Source organism: Gorilla gorilla, chromosome 12, assembly GCF_029281585.2.
Source record: "Gorilla gorilla gorilla isolate KB3781 chromosome 12, NHGRI_mGorGor1-v2.1_pri, whole genome shotgun sequence".
NCBI classification, from domain to species: Eukaryota; Metazoa; Chordata; class Mammalia; order Primates; family Hominidae; genus Gorilla; species Gorilla gorilla.
The window spans coordinates 105,248,604-105,275,247 of NC_073236.2; the positions used below are offsets into that span (position 1 = coordinate 105,248,604).

The 26,644-nt window shown below is 35.2% G+C and overlaps 1 long non-coding RNA gene across 1 annotated transcript in view; it reads left to right on the top strand.

The window, feature by feature from the left end:
- Positions 1 to 22,604, top strand: part of LOC129531813 (uncharacterized) — a 94,485-nt gene extending 71,881 nt beyond the window's left edge. The window contains exon 3 of the long non-coding RNA XR_008677237.2: positions 22,515 to 22,604. This is a non-coding gene — a long non-coding RNA (uncharacterized lncRNA). The remainder of the gene's footprint in view (positions 1 to 22,514) is intronic.
- The last annotated feature ends 4,040 nt before the right edge of the window (positions 22,605 to 26,644 follow it).

Here is a 26,644-nt window from a genome sequence, read left to right on the forward strand (position 1 = left end):
TGCCACATTTTCTTAATCCAGTCTATCATTGTTGGACATTTGGCTTGGTTCCAAGTCTTTGCTATTGTGAATAGTGCTGCTATAAACATACATGTGCATGTGTCTTTATAACAGCATGATTTATAGTCCTTTGGGTATATACCCAGTAATGGGATGGCTGGGTCAAATGGTATTTCTAGTTCTAGATCCCTGAGGAATCGCCACACTGACTTCCACAATGGGTGAACTAGTTTACAGTCCCACCAACAGTGTAAAAGTGTTCCTATTTCTCTACATCCTCTCCAGCACCTGTTGTTTCCTGACTTTTTAATGATCACCATTCTAACTGGTGTGAGATGGTATCTCATTGTGGTTTTGATTTGCATTTCTCTGATGGCCAGTGATGATGAGCATTTTTTCATGTGTTTTTTGGCTGCATAAATGTCTTCTTTTGAGAAGTATCTGTTCATATCCTTCGCCCACTTGTTGATGGGGTTGTTTGTTTTTTTCTTGTAAATTTGTTTGAGTTCATTGTAGATTCTGGATATTAGCTCTTTGTCAGATGAATAGGTTGCGAAAATTTTCTCCCATTTTGTAGGTTGCCTGTTCACTCTGATGGTAGTTTCTTTTGCTGTGCAGAAGCTCTTTAGTTTAATTAGATCCCATTTGTCAATTTTGGCTTTTGTTGCCATTGCTTTTGGTGTTTTAGACATGAAGTCCTTGCCCATGCCTATGTCCTGAATGGTAATGCCTAGGTTTTCTTCTAGGGTTTTTATGGTTTTAGGTCTAACATGTAAGTCTTTAATCCATCTTGAATTAATTTTTGTATAAGGTGTAAGGAAGGGATCCAGTTTCAGCTTTCTACATATGGCTAGCCAGTTTTCCCAGCACCATTTATTAAATAGGGAATCCTTTCCCCATTGCTTGTTTTTGTCAGGTTTGTCAAAGATCAGATAGTTGTAGATAAGCAGCATTATTTCTGAGGGCTATGTTCTGTTCCATTGATCTATATCTCTGTTTTGGTACCAGTACCATGCTGTTTCGGTTACTGTAGCCTTGCAGTATAGTTTGAAGTCAGGTAGTGTGATGCCTCCAGCTTTGTTCTTTTGGCTTCGGATTGACATGGCAATGCGGGCTCTTTTTTGGTTCCATATGAACTTTAAAGTAGTTTTTTCCAATTCTGTGAAGAAAGTCATTGGTAGCTTGATGCGGATGGCATTGAATCTATAAATTACCTTGGACAGTATGGCCATTTTCACGATATTGATTCTTCCAACCCATGAGCATGTTTGTATCCTCTTTTATTTCATTGAGCAGTGGTTTGTAGTTCTCCTTGAAGATGTCCTTCACATCCCTTGTAAGTTGGATTCCTAGGTATTTTATGCTCTTTGAGGCAATTGTGAATGGGAATTCACTCATGATTTGGCTCTCTGTTTGTCTGTTATTGGTGTATAAGAATGCTTGTGATTTTTGTACATTGATTTTGTATCCTGAGACTTTGCTGAAGTTGCTTATCAGCTTAAGGAGATTTTGGGCTGAGACAATGGGGTTTTCTAGATATACAATCATGTCATCTGCAAACAGGGACAATTTGACTTCCTCTTTTCCTAATTGAATACCCTTTATTTCCTTCTCCTGCCTGATTGCTCTGGCCAGAACTTCCAACACTATGTTGAATAGGAGTGCTGAGAGAGGGCATCCCTGTCTTGTGCCAGTTTTCAAAGGGAATGCTTCCAGTTTTTGCCCATTCAGTATGATATTGGCTGTGGGTTTGTCATAGATAGCAATTATTATTTTGAGATATGTACCATCAATACCTAATGTATTCAGAGTTTTTAGCATGAAGGGTTGTTGAATTTTGTCAAAGGCCTTTTCTGCATCTATTGAGATAATCATATGGTTTTTGTCTTTGGTTCTGTTTATATGCTGGATTACGTTTATTGATTTGCGTATGTTGAACCATCCTTGCATCCCAGGGATGAAGCCCACTTGATCATGGTGGATAAGCTTTTTGATGTGCTGCTGGATTCGGTTTGCCAGTATTTTTATTGAGGATTTTTGCATCAATGTTCATCAAGGATATTGGTCTAAAATTCTCTTTTTTGGTTGTGTCTCTGCCAGGCTTTGCTATCAGGATGATGCTGGCCTCATAAAATGAGTCAGGGAGGATTCCCTCTTTTTCTATTGATTGGAATCATTTCAGAAGGAATGGTACCAGCTCCTCTATGTACCTCTGGTAGAATTCGGCTGTGAATCCATCTGGTCCTGGACTTTTTTTGGTTGGTAAGCTATTGATTATTGCCACAATGTCAGAGCCTGTTATTGGTCTATTCAGAGATTCAACTTCTTCCTGGTTTAGTCTTGGGAGGGTGTATGTGTCCAGGAATTTATCCATTTCTTCTAGCTTTTCTAGTTTATTTGCGTAGAGGTGTTTGTAGTATTCTCTTATGGTAGTTTGTATTTCTGTGGGATCAGTGGTGATATCCCCTTTATCATTTTTTATTGAGTCTGTTTGATTCTTCTTTCTTTTCTTCTTTATTAGTCTTGCTAGCGGTCTATCAATTTTGTTGATCTTTTCAAATAACCAGCTCCTGGATTCATTAATTTTTTGAAGGGTTTTTTTGTGTCTCTATTTCCTTCAGTTCTGCTCTGATTTTAGTTATTTCTTGCCTTCTGCCAGCTTTTGAATGTGTTTGCTCTTGCTTTTCTAGTTCTTTTAATTGTGATGTTAGGGTGTCAATTTTGGATCTTTCCTGCTTTCCCTTGTGGGCATTTAGTGCTATAAATTTCCCTCTACACACTGCTTTGAATGTGTCCCAGAGATTCTGGTTTGTTGTGTCTTTGTTCTCATTGGTTTCAAAGAACATCTTTATTTCTGCCTTCATTTCGTTATGTACCCAGTAGTCATTCAGGAGCAGGTTGTTCCGTTTCCATGTAGTTGAGCGGTTTTGAGTGAGTTTCTTAATCCTGAGTTCTAGTTTGATTGCACTGTGGTCTGAGAGACAGTTTGTTATAATTTCTGTTCTTTTACATTTGCTGAGGAGTGCTTTACTTCCAACTATGTGCTCAATTTTGGAGTAGGTGTGGTGTGCTGAAAAAAATGTATATTCTGTTGATTTGGAGTGGACAGTTCTGTAGATGTCTATTAGGTCCGCTTGGTGCAGAGCTGAGTTCAATTCCTGGGTATCCTTGTTAACTTTCTGTCTCGTTGATCTGTCTAATGTTGACAGTGGGGTATTAAAGTCTCCCATTATTATTGTGTGGGAGTCTAAGTCTCTTTGCAGGTCACTCAGGACTTGCCTTATGAATGTGGGTTCCCCTGTATTGGGTGCATATATATTTAGGATAGTTAGCTCTTCTTGTTGAGTTGATCCCTTTACCATTATCTAATGGCCTTCTTTGTCTCTGTTGATCTTTGTTGGTTTAAAGTCTGTTTTATCCGAGACTAGGATTGCAACCCCTGCCTTTTTTTGTTTTCCATTTGCTTCGTAGATATTCCTCCATCCCTTTATTCTGAGCCTATGTGTGTCTCTGCGCATGAGACGGGTTTCCTGAATACAGCACACTGATGGGTCTTGACTCTTCATCCAATTTGCCAGTCTGTGTCTTTTAATTGGAGCATTTAGTCCATTTACATTTAATGTTAATATTGTTGTGTGTGAATTTGATCCTGTTATTATGATGTTAGCTGGTTATTTTGCTCGTTAGTTGATGCAGTTTCTTCCTAGCCTCAATGGTCTTTACAATTGGAATGTTTTTGCAGTGGCTAGTACTGGTTGTTCCTTTCCATGTTTAGTGCTTCCTTCAGGAGCTCTTTTAGGGCAGGCTTGGTCTTGACAAAATCTCTCAGCATTTGCTTGTCTGTAAAGGATTTTATTTCTCCTTCACTTATGACGCTTAGTTTGGCTGGATATGAAATTTTGGGTTGAAAATTCTTTTCTTTAAGAATGTTGAATATTGGCCCCCACTCTCTTCTGGCTTGTAGAGCTTCTGCCGAGAGATCTGCTGTTAGTCTGATGGGCTTCCCTTGTGGGTAACCCAACCTTTCTCTCTGGCTGCCCTTAACATTTTTTCCTTCATTGCAACTTTCGTGAATCTGACAATTAGGTGTCTTGGAGTTGCTCATCTCGAGGAGTATCTTTGTGGCATTCTCTGTATTTCCTGAATCTGAATGTTGGCCTGTCTTGCTAGATTGGGGAAGTTCTCCTGGATAATACCCTGCAGAGTGTTTTCCAACTTGGTTCCATTCTCTCTGTCACTTTCAGGTACACCAATCAGATGTAGATTTGGTCTTTTCACATAGTCCCATATTTCTTGGAGACTTTGTTCATTTCTTTTTATTCTTTTTTCTCTAAACTTTCCTTCTCACTTCATTTCATTCATTTCATCTTCCATCACTGATACCCTTTCTTCCAGTTGATCGCATCGGCTCCTGAGGCTTCTGCATTCTTCACGTAGTTCTCGAGCCTTGGCTTTCAGCTCCATCAGCTCCTTTAAGCACTTCTCTGCATTGGTTATTCTAGTTATACATTCATCTAATTTTTTTTTAAAGTTTTTAACTTCTTTGCTGTTGGTTTGAATTTCGTCCTGTAGCTCGGAGTAGTTTGATCGTCTGAAGCCTTCTTCTCTCACCTTGTTAAAGTCATTCTCTGTCCAGCTTTGTTCCATTGCTTGTGAGGAACTGCTTTCCTTTGGAGGAGGAGAGGTGCTCTGCTTTTTAGAATTTCCAGTTTTTCTGCTCTGTTTTTTCCCCATCTTTGTGGTTTTATCTACTTTTGGTCTTTGATGATGGCGTGATGTACAGATGGGTTTTTGGTGTGGATGTCCTTTCTGTTTGTTAGTTTTCCTTCTAACAGACAGGACCCTCAGCTGCAGGTCTGTTGGAGTTTGCTACAGGTCCACTCCAGACCCTGTTTGCCTGGGTATCAGCAGCAGTGGCTGCAGAACAGCGGTGGCAGTAAAACAGCGGATTTTTGTGAACTGCAAATGCTGCTGCCTGATCGTTCCTCTGGAAGTTTTGTCTCAGAGGAGTACCCCGCCGTGTGAGGTATCAGTCTCCTCCTACTGGGGGGTGCCTCCCAGTTAGGCTGCTCAGGGGTCAGGGACCCACTTGAGGAGGCAGTGTGCCTGTTCTCAGATCTTCAGCTGCATGCTGGGAGAACCACTACTCTCTTCAAAGCTGTCAGACAGGGACGTTTAAGTCTGCAGAGGTTACTGCTGTCTTTTTGTTCGTCTGTACCCTGCCCCCAGAGGTGGAGCCTACAGGAGCAGGCAGGCCTCCTTGAGCTGTGGTGGGCTCCACCCAGTTCCAGCTTCCTGGCTGCTTTGTTTACCTAAGCAAGCCTGGGCAATGGCAGGCGCCCCTCCCCCAGCCTGGCTGCCGCCTTGCAGTTTGATCTCAGACTGCTGTGCTAGCGATCAGGGAGACTTCGTGGGCATAGGACCCTCCCAGCCATGTGCGGGATATAATCTCCTGGTGTGCCGTTTTTTAAGCCCGTTGGAAAAGCGCAGTATTAGGGTGGAAGTGACCCAATTTTCCAGGTGCTGTCTGTCACCCCTTTCTTTGACTAGGAAAGGGAACTCCCTGACCCTGCTTCCTGAGTGAGGCAATGCCTCGCCCTGCTTCGGCTCACGCATGGTGCACTGCACCCACTGTCCTGTACCCACTGTCTGGCACTCCCTAGTGAGATGAACCCAGTACCTCAGATGGAAATGCAGAAATCACCTGTCTTTTGTGCCGCTCATGCTGGGAGCTGTAGACCAGAGCTGTTCCTATTCGGCCATCTTCGCTCCACCCCCCAAGACTTTTCTTTCTATCTTTTGTTCCTACTGTGTGTTTCAGGGTTCTTGCCTGAAATAATTCTAAAGGCAGAAAAGGCATCAAGAATATATAACTCTACAAAATGGAATTCCTCATTTCAAGCATGCAAACCTTATTTCATCTTCACGTGCATAGGAATGACAAAGAAAAATATTTATTTTCTGTAGGATATCAGAGAAAAAAAACCTGTAATATCACAGAAAAAGATGTACTATGCTTTATATGGCTAAACAGTAACACCCAAAAGCTATAATTTCATAAAATATAGAGTAATGTTTATATCACTTATGATTTTTAAAGAACTAATTTCTGGTAATCTCTTAAAATTCCCAGAAAAGCAGGAAATGGTGGCATGCTACCACTTAGTCATCAAAGAGTTACCATTAAGAACAAAGCAATAGGTTGGTAATTTTTTTCTTTCTTATTTTATCTAATGCAGTGAGTCCTTAATTCAGCAGAGTATATGTGGAATGTTGAACAATTTCATGTAGATGCTAATGCAGGATGAGATGCTCTCATGCCTCATACACAAATATCTCAAATTATAGGATGATGACTTCCTAACTCCACACTTCAACATTTTCAAACTAGTTTGCAACCCAATGGTAAATCTAGAAATTAATTTGGTAGAATGGAGCCAAGGATTTTTTTTTAGAAAATAGACAAAGTAAAATAGAAATTAGTAGGGTGCCTCACATACAGAAAGGTAAATATAGTCTCCAGAAGCCTTTTGTTCTGTGTGTGTGTGTGGGGGGGGGGGGGGTGTGTGTGTATGCATGCGTGTGCCTGTGTGCTAAATCTTAATGTAAAATCTGTATATTACTGTGGATCATTTCAAGGTCTGAAAGCTACTGCCTTGTACCACATATTAGCGTTTCAGAGAGGAGAGGTAAATTGTTTAATATCTCAGAGGTATTACATGGGGGAAGTAAGATTCTAATCCATATGATTCTATTCTGGAAGTTCAGAACCTGTATTGTTCCAAAAAAAGACATTCCTGTGATTCTCACAAAGAAACTTCATTATTATTACTGGGAAATCAAGATTTTTTCCAAATTCTTAAAAAATAAATAGGAAAGTAAGTCTTTAGAAAAGTGATCATTGTATATATTTTAATTTTATTGCTTAATAAGATACATATATAATAACTCTAGTTAATAATATGCACATAAATGATCTATGATAGATACACACATATACACATATATATACATACACACATATATATACAGCATATTTATACACAGCATATATATATACACACACACACACACACACACACACACACACACAGCAATTAAGCGGAAAGAAGAAGAAAGCACTATAGAGTAAATCAAGACTTTGATTCTAGTTATTATTCTGCTTTACCTGGAGCTAGCCTCTAAAGAGGTTGCTATAATAAGATATTCATTAATTATTTTCATATTATCATGTTATTCAATTGTTGTCTAAACTACATATTTTGCCTGGATATCTTAGTGCTTAGCATACTACGTGGTACATAGAATCTCAATACCTATGTGGATGATTGTTGGGTAAGTTTTCAGAATACCAAAAACAGATAAATTCAAAGTCAGTCTTCTTGCATATTACTAATTTGTATTGTTAAAGAATAATAGTCATGTTTTCAAAATAAAGGCTTCATGATATAGACCTCCTACTTTATTGGGCATGTTTCAGTCACATATGTCAGTGTGTGTGCTTGTATGTGACTTTCTCTAACTAAACAGAAAACATCTGACTCTATGCATTTCTATCATATTAGTTTCTAATATTATCTTATTCATAAAATTGATCCAAACCTCTGTCCATTGTTGTTCATTTATTTCTGTATATTATAGTCAGTCTGTTGAAACTTCAGAGAATCTCTTTATTACAGTGATAAACTTCTTAGTATCAATTATTTTAGAATTAAGAGAGCCTGTGAAAATCATCATGTCTTATTTTTGACATTTTGGCTTTGGATCTTCTAGAAACTTGGCAAACCACAGTGACAACTATGGGTAAGGTTTAAGGTTATTATAAAATTAGTGATTAGAAATTCCTTCATTTGAGTCTTGTTGAATGAACATGACTGTTTTTGTATTTTTGCTTACCCACTCTTAAGCCCTTTTCTGCAGCTTTTCATTCATCCACTTATGCTTCCAGAAACTTCTATTAAATATTCCTCCTTGAAAGGAACTGTCCTTCAGTGGACTAATAGAAATAATTAAGATGTTTGGTTTTTTTCTCATAGCTTATTGTCTAATTGACCAGAATATTGAGAGGTTTTTGACAGTGAAAAAGACACAGATCTGCAAATAACAGTTCTGTTATAATTTTCCATTTCATAAAAGTGATGAATGACATTTATGCCTCACTGGAATGCTAGGATAAATCTGAAGGTGTCCTTCACCACTCTTTCTTTATTTTGAATGTGAGGACAATTTACAAAAGGCATTTTATTAACTATAATTATTGGATTTTTATTAAGAAACTGCTAAGCAAAATGTAAAGTATATTATGAAGTACAAATAAAACTGAATAAAAGACATAAGTAGAGTAAAATTAAGATCTATCTTATAGGAAAGATTTTATTATTATTTATGTGTAGTTCCCATCTATGACATGTTCACCTAGGAAAGGAGGTTCAAAGATTCATGTCATTTTACTATTACTTTCTAGCTATCACTCTATATCTAGGAAACTTAAAGACATTTATTTAATCTCATTCCATAATTTCATCCTCTCCTTCCACACGTGTAGCTTCGCAAAGCCAAGAAAAAGGGAAAACTAGTTGCTAAGCAACAACTAAGGTATTATGAATGGATCCAGAGAAGCATCTCTTGAGTCAAGTAATTAATCAATAGATTTTAAAAACAAAGAAAGCACCCAGTAAGTCATATGTTTCAGGGAAAAGGTAGACAGCTAATTTTTTGCTTAAAAATAGGATGATTTTGCTATACAGAGGTTTGTTTTATTAAAAATATTACAATACTTTTGCAAATAAAATCAACTCAAAGAATCCTTTGTCTTAAAAGTTTTGCAAACTGGGTGAACAGTAACAGAAAGTACCTTTCAAAATGATTTTAAATCTAGTCAAAGAGGAATAAGGAGAATAGAGAAAAAATTCAATGAACAATGTGGTTTACAAAGTCATATGCATAAGTTGAAGATATGAATAAATATTAAAAATGTTGGCATCTCTGAAGGAGCACATTCTTGGATTTTTAAAACTCATAAAATAAAACTCAGATACACCTGAGTAAACTCTGCTTACCCATCAAGCACATGGCTAGAATTTTGGACATATTGGGTACACTTTCCTATATTAAATCTTGAGCCTCATACGTTCTAAATGTATAGCACTAAAATGAAATGACCCAAAAGGACACTCAGATTATTTGTTACCATCTGCTAGATCCACATCAATAGGATAAAGCAGGGGAAGAATTGAGAGAGGCTTGTTGACCTTTGACTCCAGGATGCCTATAGTAGATTTTGGAAGGTGGGAAATGCTACGGCAATAGAAATGGAGAGTACAGGAATTGGTAAGAGTGTGACAGAGTTGCTGGCACATTTTCATGTGGGGGTGTAAGTATATCAAGGGAGATAGTATAGGGGTCACTGGCTTTGGAAGTCAGAAAGATTTGGGTTCAAATCCTGGCACTGTCACTCTCTAGTTTCATGTATCTGAGCAAATTACTTAGTTGTAACTTAAAATTTAGCTCTTTGGTGTGGTTATTTTATTGTTATATTGCTATTGATAGTATAGTTGAGATAACCAAAAATAATTAGAGAAAAACAAATCAGCAAGGTTAGTATTAGTGAAAGCAGTGCTGTCTCCAATTATGAAAGACAGAAGGTTTTCTGCTCCTGAATGTAGTTGAATAGGAATTTGTCCATGTGTGTTTGAAGTCATGAAAGGGCAAAGGGATGGCAGAGATTGGTAGAAGGACGTCCATGTAACAAGCAAATTCTGACAACTGTGGTAAAACATGCATCAACAAATTTGTTTCCATTTATTTCACCAAAGAGAGAAATACAAATATCTGATCACACATTGCTTTGGGACTTATGAAACACATTGTTCTAAATATCAAGAATAAAAACATAGCTTCAGATAGGATTGTAAACATTTTGATGATATTTTGACTTCAATTACAATAGAAATCAGTCAAAACTCCCAGTACTCAAATCCTAAAACACCGTTAGAAATATTTAAGCATTCTTTCCTTCTGTATCCACACTGCAACTATATTCATACAGGCTTTTGAAGCTTATTTCTGGGACTTTAAAAAATTGCTCTATATTTACTTTTAAGTATAAAAGTAAGGCATAAATTCATTTTCCCTGTAAAAGTCTAATAAAATTAGATGAAGAAAATATCTTCCATGACTTGTTTTCCATTGGTAACAACATGATCTGTAGGTGTAAGCACAGTTGGAAATCTGTTTGTTTGGGTGGGGAGGAAATGAATGCTATATTTTAAGTGTTACTGAGCAAACTGTTTTTTTAACTTCAAAAAACTGACATAAAATTGTATGCATTTATCATGTACAACATATCGTTTTACAGGATATATGCATTGTGGAATAGGTAAATCTAGCTAATTAACAAATACATTACGTTACGTTGCATAATTAACATTTTTGTGGTGAGAACACTTACCATTCACTCTCTAAGCATTTTTCAGGACTACAATATATCATCATTAACTATAGTCACCGTGATGTACAATACATTACAAAAACTTCTCCCTCCTGTCTAGCTATAAATATGTATCTTTTGACCTACATTTCTCCACCTTTTATTTTCCATAACCACTCCAACATCTGGTAACCACCATTCTACTCTCCACTTCTGTGAGTTCAACTTGATTAGATTCCACATATAAGTGAGATCATTCAGTATTTATCTTCCTGTGTCTGGCTTATTTTACTTAGCAAGATGTCCTCCACGTTCATCCATGTTGTTGCAAATGATAGGAGTTCCTTCTTTTTTATAGCTGAATAGTTTTCTATTATGCATATGTGTGATATTTTCTTCATACATTCATCCATTTACGGACACTTATGTTGATTCCATACCTTGGCTATTGTGAATAATGCTACAATAAACATGGGGGTGCAGATACCTCTCTCCCTTACCTATTTATTTCACCTCCTTCGGATATATACTCAGTAATGGGATTGCTGAATTACATGGTAGATCTATTTTTAATTTTTTGTGGAACATCTAATACTATTTTCAGTAATTGACTATACTAATATACCTTCCCACCAACTTGTGAGGTTTCCCTTTCTCCACATGCTTTCCAGCACTTGTTACCTTCTTTTTAATACTAGTTATTCCAACAACAGTAAGGTGATATCTCATTGTGGCATTGATGTGCATTTACCTGATGAATAGTGATGATGAGTATTTTTTTAAAAATATACTGTGAGCCATTTATGTCTTCTTTTGAGAAATAGCTATTCAGGTCTTTTGCCCATTTTTTAAATTTTTTTGTTTGTTTTCTTGCTATTGAGTTGTTTGAGTTCCTTGTATATTTTGGCTATGAACTCCTTATAAGATGCAAATATTTTCTTCCATTTTGTAGGTTGTCTGTTCATTTTGTTAATTGTTTCCTCTGAAGTACAGAAGATTTTAAGTTTTAAATAATCCTATTGTCTATTTTTGCTTTTGTGCTTTTGAGAAAACCATTATGTATCTAGAAAAAAACATTGCTCAGACCAATGTCATGGAACTTTTCCCCTATGTTTTTTTTTCTAACAGTTTTAGGTCTTTCATTTAAGTTATTACCATTTCAGTTGTTTTTATACATGGTGAGAGATAAAGGTTTAATTTCATCCTTCTGCCTGTGGATATCCATTTTTCCTAACACATTTATGGAAGTAATTATCTTTCCCCTATTGTATGTACTTGATTCTTTTGTTGAAAATCAATTGGCCATGAATGCAGTAAATTTCTTTCTGGGCTCTATTCTGTTGCATTGGCCATTGGGTCTGTTTTTATGCCAGGACTATGCTGTTTGGCTACTATAGCACTGTAGTATGTTTTGAAGTTGGTAGTATGATGCATCCAGCTTTGTCCTTTTTAATCAAGATTGCTTTGGCTACTTGGGGTTTTTTGTGGTTCCATGTGAATATTAGGATTTTTGTTTACTATTTCTGTTAAGAATTTCACTGGTATTTTAATATGAATTGCATTGAGTCTATAGATTGCTTTGGGTAGTATAGACATTTTAACAATATTAACTCCTCTATTCCAAAAACACAGAATATCTTTCTATTGATTTGTGTCTTCTTCAGTCGCATTCATCAGTGTTTTATAGTTTTCAATGTAAAGCTCTTTCACCTCATTGCTTAAATTTATTAAGTTTTTTATAGCTATTGTAAATGGAATTGTTTTCTTGTTTTTCAGATTGTTTGATGTTGGTGGATCAAAATGCTACTAATTTTTGTATGTTAGTTTTTTATCCTGCAGATTAGATTTGTTTATTAGTTCTAAAAGTTATTTGGTGGAGTCTTTAGAATTTTCTATACATAAAATCATGTCATCTGAAAACAGGAACAATTTAACTTCTTCCTTTCTAATGTGGGATGCCTTTTATTTCTTTCTCTTAACTACTTGCTCTGGCTATGACTTCCAATACTACAGTGAATACAAGTGGCAAGAGTGTGCGTTCTTTTCTTATTCCAGATCTTATAGGAAAAACTTTCCTTGTTCAGTATGATATTACTTGTACTGGTCATATATAGCCTTTACAGTGTTTAGGTACACTCATTCTCTATCTAACTTGTTGAGAAGTTTTATCATGAACAGTTGTTTAGTGTTTCAAATGATTTTTCTGCATCTGTTGAAATGATCAAATGTATTTTGTCCTTCATTCTATTAATGTGATATATCACATTTATTGACGTGCATATTTTGAGCCATTCTCGCATTCCTGGGATGAATGTCCCATCAGTGTCCCATCACTGTGTCCATCAGTGATGTTGTCCTGTGAATTTGTTGTTGTTGTTACTCTTATTGTGTCATTGTCTGGTTTTGATATCAGGGTAAGAGTGGCCTTGTAAAATAAGTTTGGAAGTATTCCCTTCTTTTCAATTTATTGGAAGAATTTGTAAAGAATTTGTATTAGTTCTTTTAAATGTCTGCTAGAATTAAACAATTAAGTCATCAAATCCTGTGACTTAATTTGGCCTTCTTTTAACTGGATATTTATATCTTTTTCCAGGTTTGGAAGTTTCTGCTATTTTTTTGTTTAAATTCCACAAACTTGAATATTTTCTTTTTTGAGATCCTGGGGGGACAATCACTGGAGAATCCTATTCTGCCATCTCACTGTGTCCTCTCCACAACTGGGTTTTATCACTTAACTATATGTCTTCAAAATCTGTACATGTGTACGTACATCACACCCACGTTGCACACATCACACAAACAAGCATATATATTTAAAAACTAATTATTGGCTGGTTGCAGTGTCTCATGCCTGTAATTCCATCACTTTGGGAGGCCAAAGCAGGCAGATCACGAGGTCAGGAGATCAAGACCATCCTGGCTAATACGGTGAAAACCCATCTCGACTAAAAATACAAAAAATTAGATGGGTGTGGTGGCACGCACCTGTAGTCCCAGCTACTCAGGAGGCTGAGGCGGAGAATTGCTTGAAACTGGGAGATGGAGGTTGCAGTGAGCCAAGATTGCACCACTGTACTGCAGCCTGGGTGACAGAGTAAGACTCTATCTCAAAAAAAAAAATGAATTATTTTAAGAGGCTACATAATATCACATACTGTAGTGTAATTATTTTCCATGTAATGAAACTGTAGGTTGTAGTCTTGCTATCTAATGTCATCTAACAAACTACCCTAAACTAAGTGGCTAAAGTCAACAACAATCATATTGTGAGCTTATAAATATGGTATTTGGGTTGGGCTTGGTGGGAAGGGTTGTCTATATGCCATGTGTCATCAGCTGATAACTTAGTTGTTTTCTATGAAGGTCTTTCTCTGTTATCTAGAATTCCTCATGGCATGATGGCAGTGTTCCAAGGACAAGTGTTCCAGGAAAGAACACTAGCCAGAAACTATTTCCCCTTTAGTTACTGAGTCTGGGAAATCACTAACTTGTTAACCATGTGGTTGAGACACCTTGGAAATAGATTAACAGTCATTAGTCAAGCTACCCCACCTGATTCATATAGAGTCCATAGGACTCCATTATTTGAAGAAGTCACAAACTCCAGTAAAAAGTTTAAGGGGAAGGGACATAGATTATATATATATAGATTATATATTTAGAGAAAGAGTAGTATGCTTCTGTAAAATCATGTGGAATGAGAAATATTATTACAGACATCTTAAAAAACAGTGTACCACAGCTTCCTTCTCAGTCTTCCAGTATTATGAATAATATTACAATATATACAATTACATACCTCCTGGAGAAAGTGTTTAAATATATTTCTGTATGAATTACAATGGCCTATCCTCCCAATATTTATACATATATGTTTACCTATTTATTATCTAGTAATTCTAATATTTTATCAAAAGGCTGTACACAATGACTTACAGTATGTGAAAGTTTCAATTTCCAACACAAATAACTCATACTAGATTTTTCACTTTTTTGCCACATTTATGAAAGAAATTATTTCATTGGCATAGTTTGCATTTTCTTGGTTACTATTTCCATTAGGCAAATTTAATAATTATTACTAACTTTAATTTTTCTTTGTGCCATGTTTAATATCTTTCACACTTTTCTCCAGGTTTTAAAATCAATATGTAAGATTTTATAGCATTTTTATTTGCTACTTTGTAATCTGTTTTTCAGATTGCAAATAATTCTCTAGTGTTTTGTCTTTTCATTATTTAAATTTTTGTATAGAATTTTAAATTTTGAAGCTTTCAACGTTTTATTATGCCTTTTTTATTTTATGACTTGGGTAAGAAAGCCTTACTCTTTCTTGCTATAGAAGCTTATTTACATTTATGTTTTTCTAATGAGTTAAAAGTTGTTTTAGAATGTTTGTCTTTTGATCTAATATGAACTTTTACTTGTGCATGATGAGAGGTAAGCAAGCAGTTTTTTCTTTTTCCTGAGAGAATCAAATATCACAACATAATTTATTGATAGTTCACATTTGCCCTCATGGGTTGAAATTACCAATACTATTATTTATATCCCTTTCTCTCTACATATACTATATAATTCCCATAGAATAAAAATATAATATATATAATTTATGTGATATAAAACAGTTTATATGTACATATTTATTAGATTATTGGACATGTTTGATCATCAATTTGTCTATTGGCCAATTTCATATTTTTTGGAGCTTTATTGCAATATAATTTATATACCATAAAATTCCCCCCTTTAAATTATGCAATTCAGTAGTTTACAGTGTATTCACATGGTTGTGCAACCATCATCCTATCTAATTCCAGAACACTTTAATCACTCTAAAAAGAAACCCCAAACATATTAGCAATCATTCCCAATTCCCTCCTACCCTCACACCATGTCCACCATTAATATATTTTATGTCTATGTCAGTATGCTATACTGGACTTTTCATATAAATAAAATTTTATAGTGTGTGGCCTTTTGTATTTGTATTTGTAATTTAGCATGTTTTCAAAATTTATTGACGTTGCAGCATGAATTGAGGCCAAGTCTATATTGATGTATTTAATAGTTTTATAGAGTATTCTGATATCTAATAGGGTAAATTGTCCACTATTGTTGCTAAAAATGTTCTTAGCTATAACTTACAAATTTATTTTATGTGTATGTCAAAGTTTATTAGATTTGCTTTGATTTTATAAATTGATTGAGCGAAACTTGTTATATGCATAATATCAACTTTTCTTATTCATGCACATGAACTTTTCCTCTGCTCAATCAGAAATTTTTTGTACTAAAGATTTATAATTTTTATCCCAGCGAAGATTTTTTTCTCAAGCAAATTTTCAAACACTTTATGGTTTTGGTCAGGATAATAATTTTTCTGTCTTTCATTTTAATTGGTTATATCAATCATATTATCTGAAAATAGCTTTTATTCTTTTCCAGTCTGTGTACTTTGTATTTTTTTCCTTATCTTTTCTCATTAATTAAAGCAGAAGTTATACACTGGGTACAGTTTGCACTACTTATCCAACATTTGGCAATATCAGACAGTCTCTCACAACAAATAACTATCTGGTCTAAAATATCAGTGTGACAAAGTTAGTTAAAAAACCCTGAGTTTGAGCATTCAATATAATTCAAATAGTGGTAATGATAGTAGGTATCCTTATATTGCTCCTGGATTTAATGAAAAAATATATAACATCAGTAATGTTTGTCTTAGGTTTCTTATAAATGAGTTTTATGAAATTTTAGGTTTTCTTATATTTCAGTTTTGGTTATATAACCTTGCTTGTGTTTTGATTAAGAATAGATATTAAATTATTTATCTACCTAAGGAGATGGCCATATAATTTTTTCACCTTAATTTATTATCACAGTATCATAGATTAGGAGATTTTATAATTTTTGCCTAAATTTATATCCCTAAGATTGATCTTATTCACTCTTCTGAAAACATTGATGCATTCTATTTACTTTAAGTCTAGGTTTACAGGCAAAAGTGTCTTGGGTATATGTGTGTGCATGAATATGTATGTGTACACCTTCACTCATCCATGTGTTCATATTCTTCTATTTCAATTTTGATTTAAAATTTATTTGAAGTTTGTTAAATGGCTTGTTAAACGTGCTAGTACATTCTGTGTGCTGAAAGATTTTATAAAATGTGGATGACAAGTTCCTTAAGGATTGTGAGAATTTATTTATACGGCTGGTAATGGTGGCTTTTGTTTTGTTTTGTTTTGTTTTTGAGACAGAGTCTTACTCTGTCACCCAGGCTGGAGTGCCCTGGCACGATCTCGGCTCTCTGCAACCTCTGCCTCTTGGGTTCAAGAAATTCTTCTGCCTCAGCCTCCTGAGTATCTGGGATTACAGATGTGTGCCACCACGCCAGGCTAATTTTTGTATTTTTAGTACAGACAGGATTTTTTTGTATTTTTGGTACAGACAGGATTTCACCATATTGGCCAGGCTGGTCTTGAACTTCTGACCTCAATTGATCTGCCCGCCTCAGCCTCCCAAGTGCTGGGATTACAGGTGTGAGCCACTGCACTCAGCCTATGGTGGCACTTTTAAGAATAGAATTTTAAATAAAAATAATATAATAGAAAATATATTTTAAGTTTCTCATGTGTTATAATTAAATGCTTTATATATATTAAGTCATTTAATCCTCACAATAATCCTATTAGATATTTATATTACTCTCATTATACACATGAGAAACTGCCATAGCTACAACTTAAGTAACTGTATTTAAGAATCTTTGTAATTTTTATTATCCACCAGCCTAAGTATTCAAATTCTTGTTTATTAAATCTCATTGCCAATAAGCTATTGAGATTTGCTCTCTGCATTTTGTTAAGGTACAAAAGTGTGGCCTGAACTAGAGTTTAGTGAAATAAATTCTTCACATGTCCTAGGTTCTAGAATTTGGCTATGCCATGTGCTGGTCGTAGAATTTTGGTAAATGTCTCACTATATGCCTTCCAACTTTCTCATGCATAATAGAAGGCAGCATAAATAGATAATGTCTTGGGGGTCTTTTAGCTCCAGATATATAAAATTCAATGGATTTTCAACCAGTAAAATTGTAATAGCCATTTTACAGCCAATATTAAATGAACAAATATATGAGCCAAGCATACAATGGATTCAACTAAAGATGAGTTACTACTTGGCCAGGGATTTCACCCTCAGCCAGAATTAACATGTGGCTTAGAAAGCACATGTATTATATTATTAGAGCAATAATGCACATTGGATTCCTGAGCTAACTTTCATTGTTTGGCAGTGTTTGGCCAAAGAACTGTCTGTCTTGTGAAGAAATCAGAGGCTATTTCTGAACTTGGTGGGAAAGACTACAATGAATAATATCTACCATAAGTATGGAATGTCAGAGCAGTAGCACACTGTCATTTATTTGTCATCTCAATGCTAGAGTATCAGGACTTCATACGTATATATAATGCTTTAGTGATATAAATAGCTTATTACATATTGTAAGTGATAAAAACAAGGGATCCTCCCTCTGTATCCTTGAAAAAAATAAATGAGCCAATCATTGAGACAAATTAGCTTTAATGTTTAATTTATTATACCTTCACTTTTGAGCAGGAATAACATTCCTTTTTTTTTAGAAAGAAGCTTCAAAGTGCCTTACTTTGTGATGGAGTCAAAAAGTAATTCTCTTTATCCAACTCCTTGGTCAAATATAAATATCATTCTTAAAATGCCGTTTGATTTCTGAACGGAGAAATGTTCAAAGGGTCCTCCAGAGCTCATTCCCTTAATCAAATGTTTAGTGAAGAGAATTTATTTTTTCTACTTGGAAATTATGGCTCTTCCTAGAGCAGTCGAAGAACTTTCATGGCTTAAAATGTGATTACAAGTACTGTACTAAGGATATACTGATTGCTAGTGTTTTAATAAAAATTATTCTTTCTTAATACCTGTGATTAATCACCTTCTAAATATAATACTAGAAAGTAGGAAATGTTCTTCACAGTTGATGAGGTCAAGTTTTTTTTTTCTTTCTTTTTATTCTATAGTGAATAGATGAACCTGGTTAACTATAGGCTTGTGAGAACCATTTTGAAATGAAAGGCATTTCAAAAGATAATTTATGTGATACACCAAAATCCAAAATGATAAATACATGCAAGCATGTCCCAACATCAAACTTTATTCACACTTAAGTCCTAGGGTCTGTATTTACCTATTTTGGGAATGTATAAGAGCAGGAACAATTGAACACATTTCCAATATATCATATAAACAGCTTTCTCATAGGAATAACAAAAATAATTGTGTTCCTTTGTAAATCCAACTTAGTAATAAATTACACTTTATTACAGCCAAAATTAATGTAGAGATCTCTGTTGTATTTATTTCCAAAAGGTAATGACATGTTTCTCTCACCTGAATACCTGAATATTGGTAGTAAATTAATGGTGGAAGTCACTATTTAGGCATTACAATCAATCATATAAAATTTTAATTACGTGTGAATAATAATTTGTCTATAAAAGTTTGAAAACATGTGATTATTGCTGTGTATATAATACAGATAGATGCTGCGTATTGTGAGAAGGATCTGCCTAAAGCAGATAGGTAAAATCAAGGTACTGGATATGGCCTTTGAAGAGAGATCATAGACAGAAAAAGAGAGAATCCCTTTACTCTGAAACTTTTGATGGCTATCTTAGATCAGATGCTATAACGAATTGCCATAGACTGGGTGGATTGTAAACAGCAAACTTTGAGATTTATTGTTCACAGTTCTGGGGTCTGGGTGCCCATGATCAGGGTGCCAGCATAGTCCCGTTTTGGTGAGGACCCCTTCAGGGTTGATGAGTTCTGTCCTCACATTGCAGAGAGCAGAGCAGGAGAGCTCTTTGAAGTCTTTTATGTGAGGGCACTACACCCATCTGTGAGGGTTCTACTCTCATGACCTAATTACATCCCAAACGCCCCACTTCCTAAACTATCACATTGGAGGTTAGGATTCGAACATATGAATTTGGGGAAACATAAACATTCAGTCTTTAACAATGGCTCTTCAGATTCTCCTAGATTAAATTCCAAACTACTTATCCCTCCAAGTCCTGTAACATCTAATATAAGTCCAACTTTTCTTTCCATCCTTTGTTTCCATTAGTTTCATTCTCAAATATTTAAGTCTAATCAAACTGGTCTGTTCTTTGTTCCTTAATCAATTCATACATTTTTGTTTTAGTTTGAGATGCCTTCCCACTTCTGATTTTCTGTTTTATCCCTTCTTTACCCATTGTCAAGAACTATAAAGTATCTGAGAATTTTCCCTACTTGAAAGCCAAGTTAGCATATGACAGTTTTATGGATGTTGGCAGAAGACACAAGACTCTTGTATCAGAGACAAAAGACTTTCTTACTGATTGTATGCAAACATTATGAGCTTCAGGTGTGTACTGCTTCTCCTTGTCCCAAAGTCCTATGGAAGAAGCAAGAAGCAATCCAGTTGGATATTATATATGCAGAGGGTTTGTGTCACAGCCAAAGAATGCCATTTTAGGAGACTTGTATCTTTTATAATGGATGCAAGCAAGCCTGCCCAAACATTACCTTAGAGAGAAGCACTATCCTTATCATATTGGACAGACTTGTTCTGCAGGGAAGGATACATTATTTCCATCTTCCATGACTGTTGAATACGTAAACATCCTTGTAAAGTCCTAAACAAAACTTGTTTGTATAAACAGTGTTTCTGCTCATAGAATATGAGAAATGAATGAAGCCCATGGAGAATTATCTTCCAGCATGCATTGTTCTCATCAATCCTGCCATTACTGTCCAAGTTCTATGCTCACTATCTTTTCTGCACTATCACCAAATACTTAGTGTGTACTTCTCACATGTGTAACTTACCATCAGAGTGTGCTTAATATAATGCCTAACACATATTGAGCATGCAATACATTTCAGCTGTCAGCATTACATTCCTTTTATTCTAAGTATATGATTATCTCACAAAAGGGTGAATAAATACTTTAATAGCAAGGACAGTATCATTTTAGAGTAAACAACGTAGGCAGACTGAGTGCACATCTATGTGCATCAGACGCTCTCTCTGTAAGAGGATAAGTAGAGATTGCTCCAAGATTCTCAAGATGTCTTTCTAAATGTGCATAAGTATAAAGGATGAATACTACCTCATCAAGAATTAGGCTCCCATAATGGCTGGTGTCAACATTTTCTACCTTTTCAGCTTCTGAATGACTGAATGCCTTCAGTTTACCTAACAAGCTTGGACAGTGAACAGATGTCAGTTATAGCCTTTGCTATCTGCCACATCCTTTCAGACTGTCAAGATTTCCTGGATTTCTGACTTTTGACACCTCAGTATTTCACAAGTGGCTCTGAATTTGTCTAAAAATCCTACCTTCCCAGTGCCTTTCTAGATTATGTTAACATTTTTCTGGTTGCACTTTGACCTCATTAGATTTATCTAAACTCTGGTTCAAACTCACCATTTAGTAAATTGAGTCAAATTTTCCATGTCCTATAAACAGCTGATGATTTTCTTCGTCCTATACTCTCCAGCTCTTCCTTTCCAGCAGCAACAGAAAATGGTGCCTAAGAGTTCAAGTCCTGGGTATTATGCTTTGAATCATATTCTATTTCTTCTTTATGTAGCTCTTGGAAAAGTAGTCATCCTATACTGTTTCCTCATGTGTAAAATATAGATTTTTTCCACTTTATGAAGCAGTTGTGAGATAATATATGTAAAACCTTTAAAAGAATATTAGCATAAGGTAATTGCTCAATAAATGTTAAATATTGTTGTTAAGCTTAATGTTGTTATCACTATTATTATTATTCCCTGAAGAACTTGGATTATAACTCATAGAAATGATTGGGTTACTGTTCATATGATTAATCAAATAAAACAAGTCATAATTCTGCCATAATATCAAAGTCCAGAAACTCTTTTCAAGCCAGAAAGATTGATCCATGTAGGTAAAATTCTGTTGCAAAGATGGTGGAATCATCTTTTCCTGATTGGATTCTATTCTTCAACCTGGCCCAGCCGAACATTTGGGACACATGTGTTCTCCTGCTTCACTATCTACCTTTCAGTCACTGATAATAAATGCTGAATCTGTCAGTATTCATGTCTTTATCTGTAAAAATGTTCTTTAATTGATGAGAAATACTTTTGACACCTAAAACGTTAGATTTGATCTACAAAGACAACATTTAAAAAAATCTGTTGATACAATGGGATTTTGGTATAAATGGTAATATTACCATTGAAGCTTTTCTAAATATTATGAAAATATATTTTTACATGATGAGTTCTTCAAATTCTCAACTGGCATTAGGAAGAAATTCCTGACTTTTGAAGAAAGTGGTGAATTTAGCTCATTATCTTTACTCCCTTCTTTATACTGGACCAATTGGGAACAGATGAAAAATATTAGCTAAGTATCATCTTTGTTAACCACAAAATACAGGGCTTTTGATACTTGAGTTGAAGGGTTCAACATCGATTTTTAACCAACTAAATCTTAGGGCCTTCCTGGAAGACAAACTGGGATGACACAACAAATGCTGGGTGCACTTACATAGCCAAGTAGAGAGGGTAGCACAGTCTGTTTCATATCTAGTCAAGTTTGGGGGAGAAAGAGTAAGAGAAAGAGAAGATCCTCAAAAAGACAGATTCTATGCCCTGAGACAGATGGACTTACCACAGAGGAGCAGCAGAAGAGCAGGAAAAGTGCTTCTCTTGAAAGCAAGCAGGACCAAAAGAGTTAGATCAAGAGTCCGGCCAAATGCAAGCACAGAACTTTTCTGGAACTGTATCAATCAGACAACATTCAGTATTCCATGGAGTGAGACTGAAATACAAAAGAATCTTCCAGTGGGGTTCTCTCCAGAAACTGGAGCAAAAGTCTTCTTTGCTCAATAAAATCATGAGGCTTTATGCAATAAGTTCAATGAACAAGACTTGTGAAATAGACTCTCACCATATTAATTAGTGAAGACTTACAGATCTAAGTCCACTGCCCACCTTTTTTTTTTTTTTTTTTTTTTTCAGGAACACATACTTTCAGAAATGACTGCTGGGAAGAATTGGAAAGGGACTGGAAGCAATGACGGCTAAAGAATCTCGAGAAGGAAGACAGACTATACATATTTTTTCTAGGAAATTAAAAGGGAAGATAATTTCATAATTATTGCCAATGTTGTAAATAGTAATCTCCATCTCTCCATCAGATAGAGAAGAAAATGGGATTAAAATGTAGTAAGAGAAATTGGGATTAAAATGTAGTAAGAGAAATTTAGATGGTTTATAACAGTTTGAAAGGAATCATGAGTTAAATTTCATAGTGTAGAGGCAGGAGGCTAAGAGAGGATAAAGATATACCGGTAATGTTTATAAATTCTGTACATTATCCACTCCTTACCTCTCAAAAGCCTCTTTGCTAAAAGTAGGTGTTATTATGTATGCAAATAAGGGAAGCTATGCCATGAAAAGTAATCCTTAGGCTGCTCATAGTCTTAAGTACTTTTAATAATTGACTCACTTGAAGTATTTATGTATACCTACTTACAAGAAAAAATATGAAAATAATGTAAATAAAAATGTTACACAGTTTATAGTATAATTAAATTCTTACTTTTTATATTGCCCTTGATTGAAATCAAATAATTATTCAATAATAAGAAAGCATTATTATGAGTTAAATTTTTGAGATGCAAAATTATATGTTCTGCCCATTTTCTCTACCTGTTTTGTGTGAAAGATAATATGATTGAATGTATGCTTTGTTTGTGCCCAAGTACACGTCTGAACAACAGCCTATTCTTTATATCCTATTGAGAGAATTGTGGCTCCTTTTTTCTTTTACGTTACTTAATATTTGGCTGTAGCTATTCTTTGGCAGTAGGTACAGTATTTGATAATTCTGCTGTGCTGCATAAACATTTTTACTTCAAACTGATGGCTTGTCGATGTCTCACTGGAATTATTTCAAGCCAGATGTCTAATTCTGTCCAACATCTTTAATGTTTTCAAAATCATCTTGGGTGTTGTTAATGGAGTATCATTAGGTACAATTTGAAACATTTCAGTGGGCAGTACATGGATTCAGAATATTTGTGCAATATGTGTTCTTGCTTCTGAAGTCTTTGGGGGATTTTTCTTTTATATACCCTTCTCCTAACACTTTATTTTCTTTACTAGTTGACTTAGTTATATAGTTATAGTAAACATAATTTTTCCATTTGGCCAATATTTATTAAAACTATAGTAGGATCCAAACATTCCAAAAGAGCACTGGGATAAGAAAGAGGTGGTGCCTGTATATACCTACAGCTAGGAGAAAACAGGACACATAGAAATAAACTCAAGTACAAATGTGGGCAGTCATAATAGCCAAGAAAGCCCAGATCTAGGAGTTCTTAATATCATTGGGTGAAGAAAGGAACAGTTTGATGTTCCTCAGAAGCACAAGGAAAATAACCCCAAGAAAGAGGATTGGCTTAAGAAAAAGTATATAAGGATATGATTTGCTCCAAAAGCAGAAAGCACTACATCAACTGAAGGAAGTTTTGGAGAGAGAAATGTGAATTATGCTGAGATAGCTGGCTTTATTCTTCAGATCAAGGGAAGTATTAAAAATTTAAAACAGGGTATAGCATGGTCAGATTTGTATTTAATAAAAATATATCTGAAGGTCACATGTTTGACACACTGTATGGAAGATACATTTAAGTAGTCCTATTGGTGAAGAACTGCTTGAGTCGCTACACATGTGGCATCGAACTAGATTAGAAATGAAGAGAAATTATTCAAGGCTAGAATATTCAGAAACTATCAGTGCATCTAACACATACAATAAAGGCTCAATAAATGCCTAATGATGAAAAACAAAAATTAATGCACAAATTGGGTTTCAAATGTTACATTGCTAGGATGTTTAAAATTATGGAGTCATTTTATGTTTGTGTATGTGTGTGTGTATATATATATATCTTTTTATCCTTTATTGAAGGCAGAGATTTCAAACTACGTATGAAGTATTCATATCTGTAGATTTATAGCAGATTGGTGGGTTTTCTGTTTTAGATTGCCTGTTTTGTAGTAGAGAGATGCTTCTCAGGACGTCGTGGGATCACACTGTTCAGACTGATTTCCAACAGGCACAGCGTGGTAACCAAAGTCTCCCCTTTTGCTGATGAGTGTAAACATTCCAATTGAGTGAAGTTTCAAAAATATTTTTACATTACAGGTTTGGGTAATATGGGAGCAGGAAACTGTTTCTATTCCACACATGCCTCAGTTTACTAAGCAGGAAGTTACCAAGAAACTGAAGTAAACCAGAACTACAAATTCTTAGAGCATATATTAAAAGAGTGAGAATTTACTCACTTCAACATCACAGATCACTTTTACCTTGCACTTCTTTTAATTTACTTGTAAATTACTTTGTAATTTACAAAATTACAATCAGGTTATGTATTTTTGCCTGGAATATGACATAAGACATAGCGTATCCTTAAAGTATTACATTCTGTGGCACACAATTTACTTCATTTTTACTTTACTGGTAATGTTGATTTTAATTACATGGTTAGGGGATTATCCAGATTCTGCATGATATAGTTTGTACATATTAAAGTGATTTTACTTTTAGAATCAACATATAATTTATATACCACGTAAATATCCTGCCCTGATCAAATTTGATTATCTCCTGAGATGCTAAATTTAATGAATGATTCTCTTTTTTTTAACTTTAAGTTTGGGGTACATGTGCAAGACGTGCAAGTTTGTTACATGGGTAGCATGTGCCATCAGAGTTTGTTGTTTATTTTTTCTGAATTTCTTGAAAATCTTTCTCTCCTCTTGCCTTTCTATGGCTGATGTGCTGTTGAGATATCTGGTGCCTGTATTACTTTCTTACTCTTATAAATAACTTGGTCATTTTGCCTGTAAGCCCTGAGAATTTTTCATTTGACCTTAAAGTCTAAAATTTTACCATGGTATGTTTCAGGGTGATTGCCCTGGCTCAGTTTTTCAGGTGTATAATAGGTTCTTTCAATATATTGACGTAAGGATTTTATTTTTACTAGAAAATTACTTCTGGATTTTAAAAATAAATATTGGTTTCATTCCATTGCATTATTATTATTATTATTATTATTATTATTATTATTTTTGAGACGGAGTCTCACTCTGTCACCCAGGCTGGAGTGCAGTGGCACAATCTCGACTCACTGCAAGCTCTGCCTCCTGGGTTCACGACATTCTCCTGCCTCAGCCTCCTGAGTAGCTGGGACTACAGGCTCCCACCACCACAGCCGGCTAATTTTTTGTATTTTTAGTAGAGACGGGGTTTCACCGTGTTAGCCAGGATGGTCTCGATCTCCTGACCTCCTGATCTGCCCACCTCAGCCTCCCGAAGTGCTGGGATTACAGGCATGAGCCACCGTGCCCGGCCTATTATTCTTCTTAAGAGATCCCAGTTGCATATATGTAGAACTCCTTTGCATGTCCTTCATTTCAACCACTTTTTCTCCAGCCATTATTACTTTTCCACTTTTTTTTTTTTTTGGTCATGTTTATATTCATGGTTACTTTATTTAAACTCAAGTTCAGAAGTACAAGTGCAGGTTTGCTACATAGGTAAACTTGTGTCATGGGAGTTTGTTGTTAGGTTATTTCATCATCCAGGTATTAAGCTTAGTATCCGTTAGTTATTTTTCCTGATCTTCTCCCTCCTCACAACCTCCACTCTCCAAAAGGCCTCAGTGCATGTGTGTTCCTCTATGTGTCCATGTGTTCTTATCATTTAGCTCCCACTGAGAAATGAAAACACACAGTATTTGGCTTCCTGTTTCTGTGTTAGTTTGCTGAGGATAATGGCCTCCAGCTCCATCCATGCCCCTGCAAAGGATATGATCTCATTTTTTGTGGCTGCATAGTATTCCGTGGTGTATATTTACCACATTTTCTTTATCCAGTCTATCACTGATGGGCATTTAGTTTGATTCCATGCCTTTGCTATCGTGAATAATGCTGCAATGAACACACACGTGCATGTGTCTTTATAACAGAATGATTTATACTCCTTTGAGTATATACCGAGTAATGAAATTGCTGGAATATTCACGGTTTCTTTCTTCCTTTCAATGCCTCTTATTAAAATTTCATTCAATTTT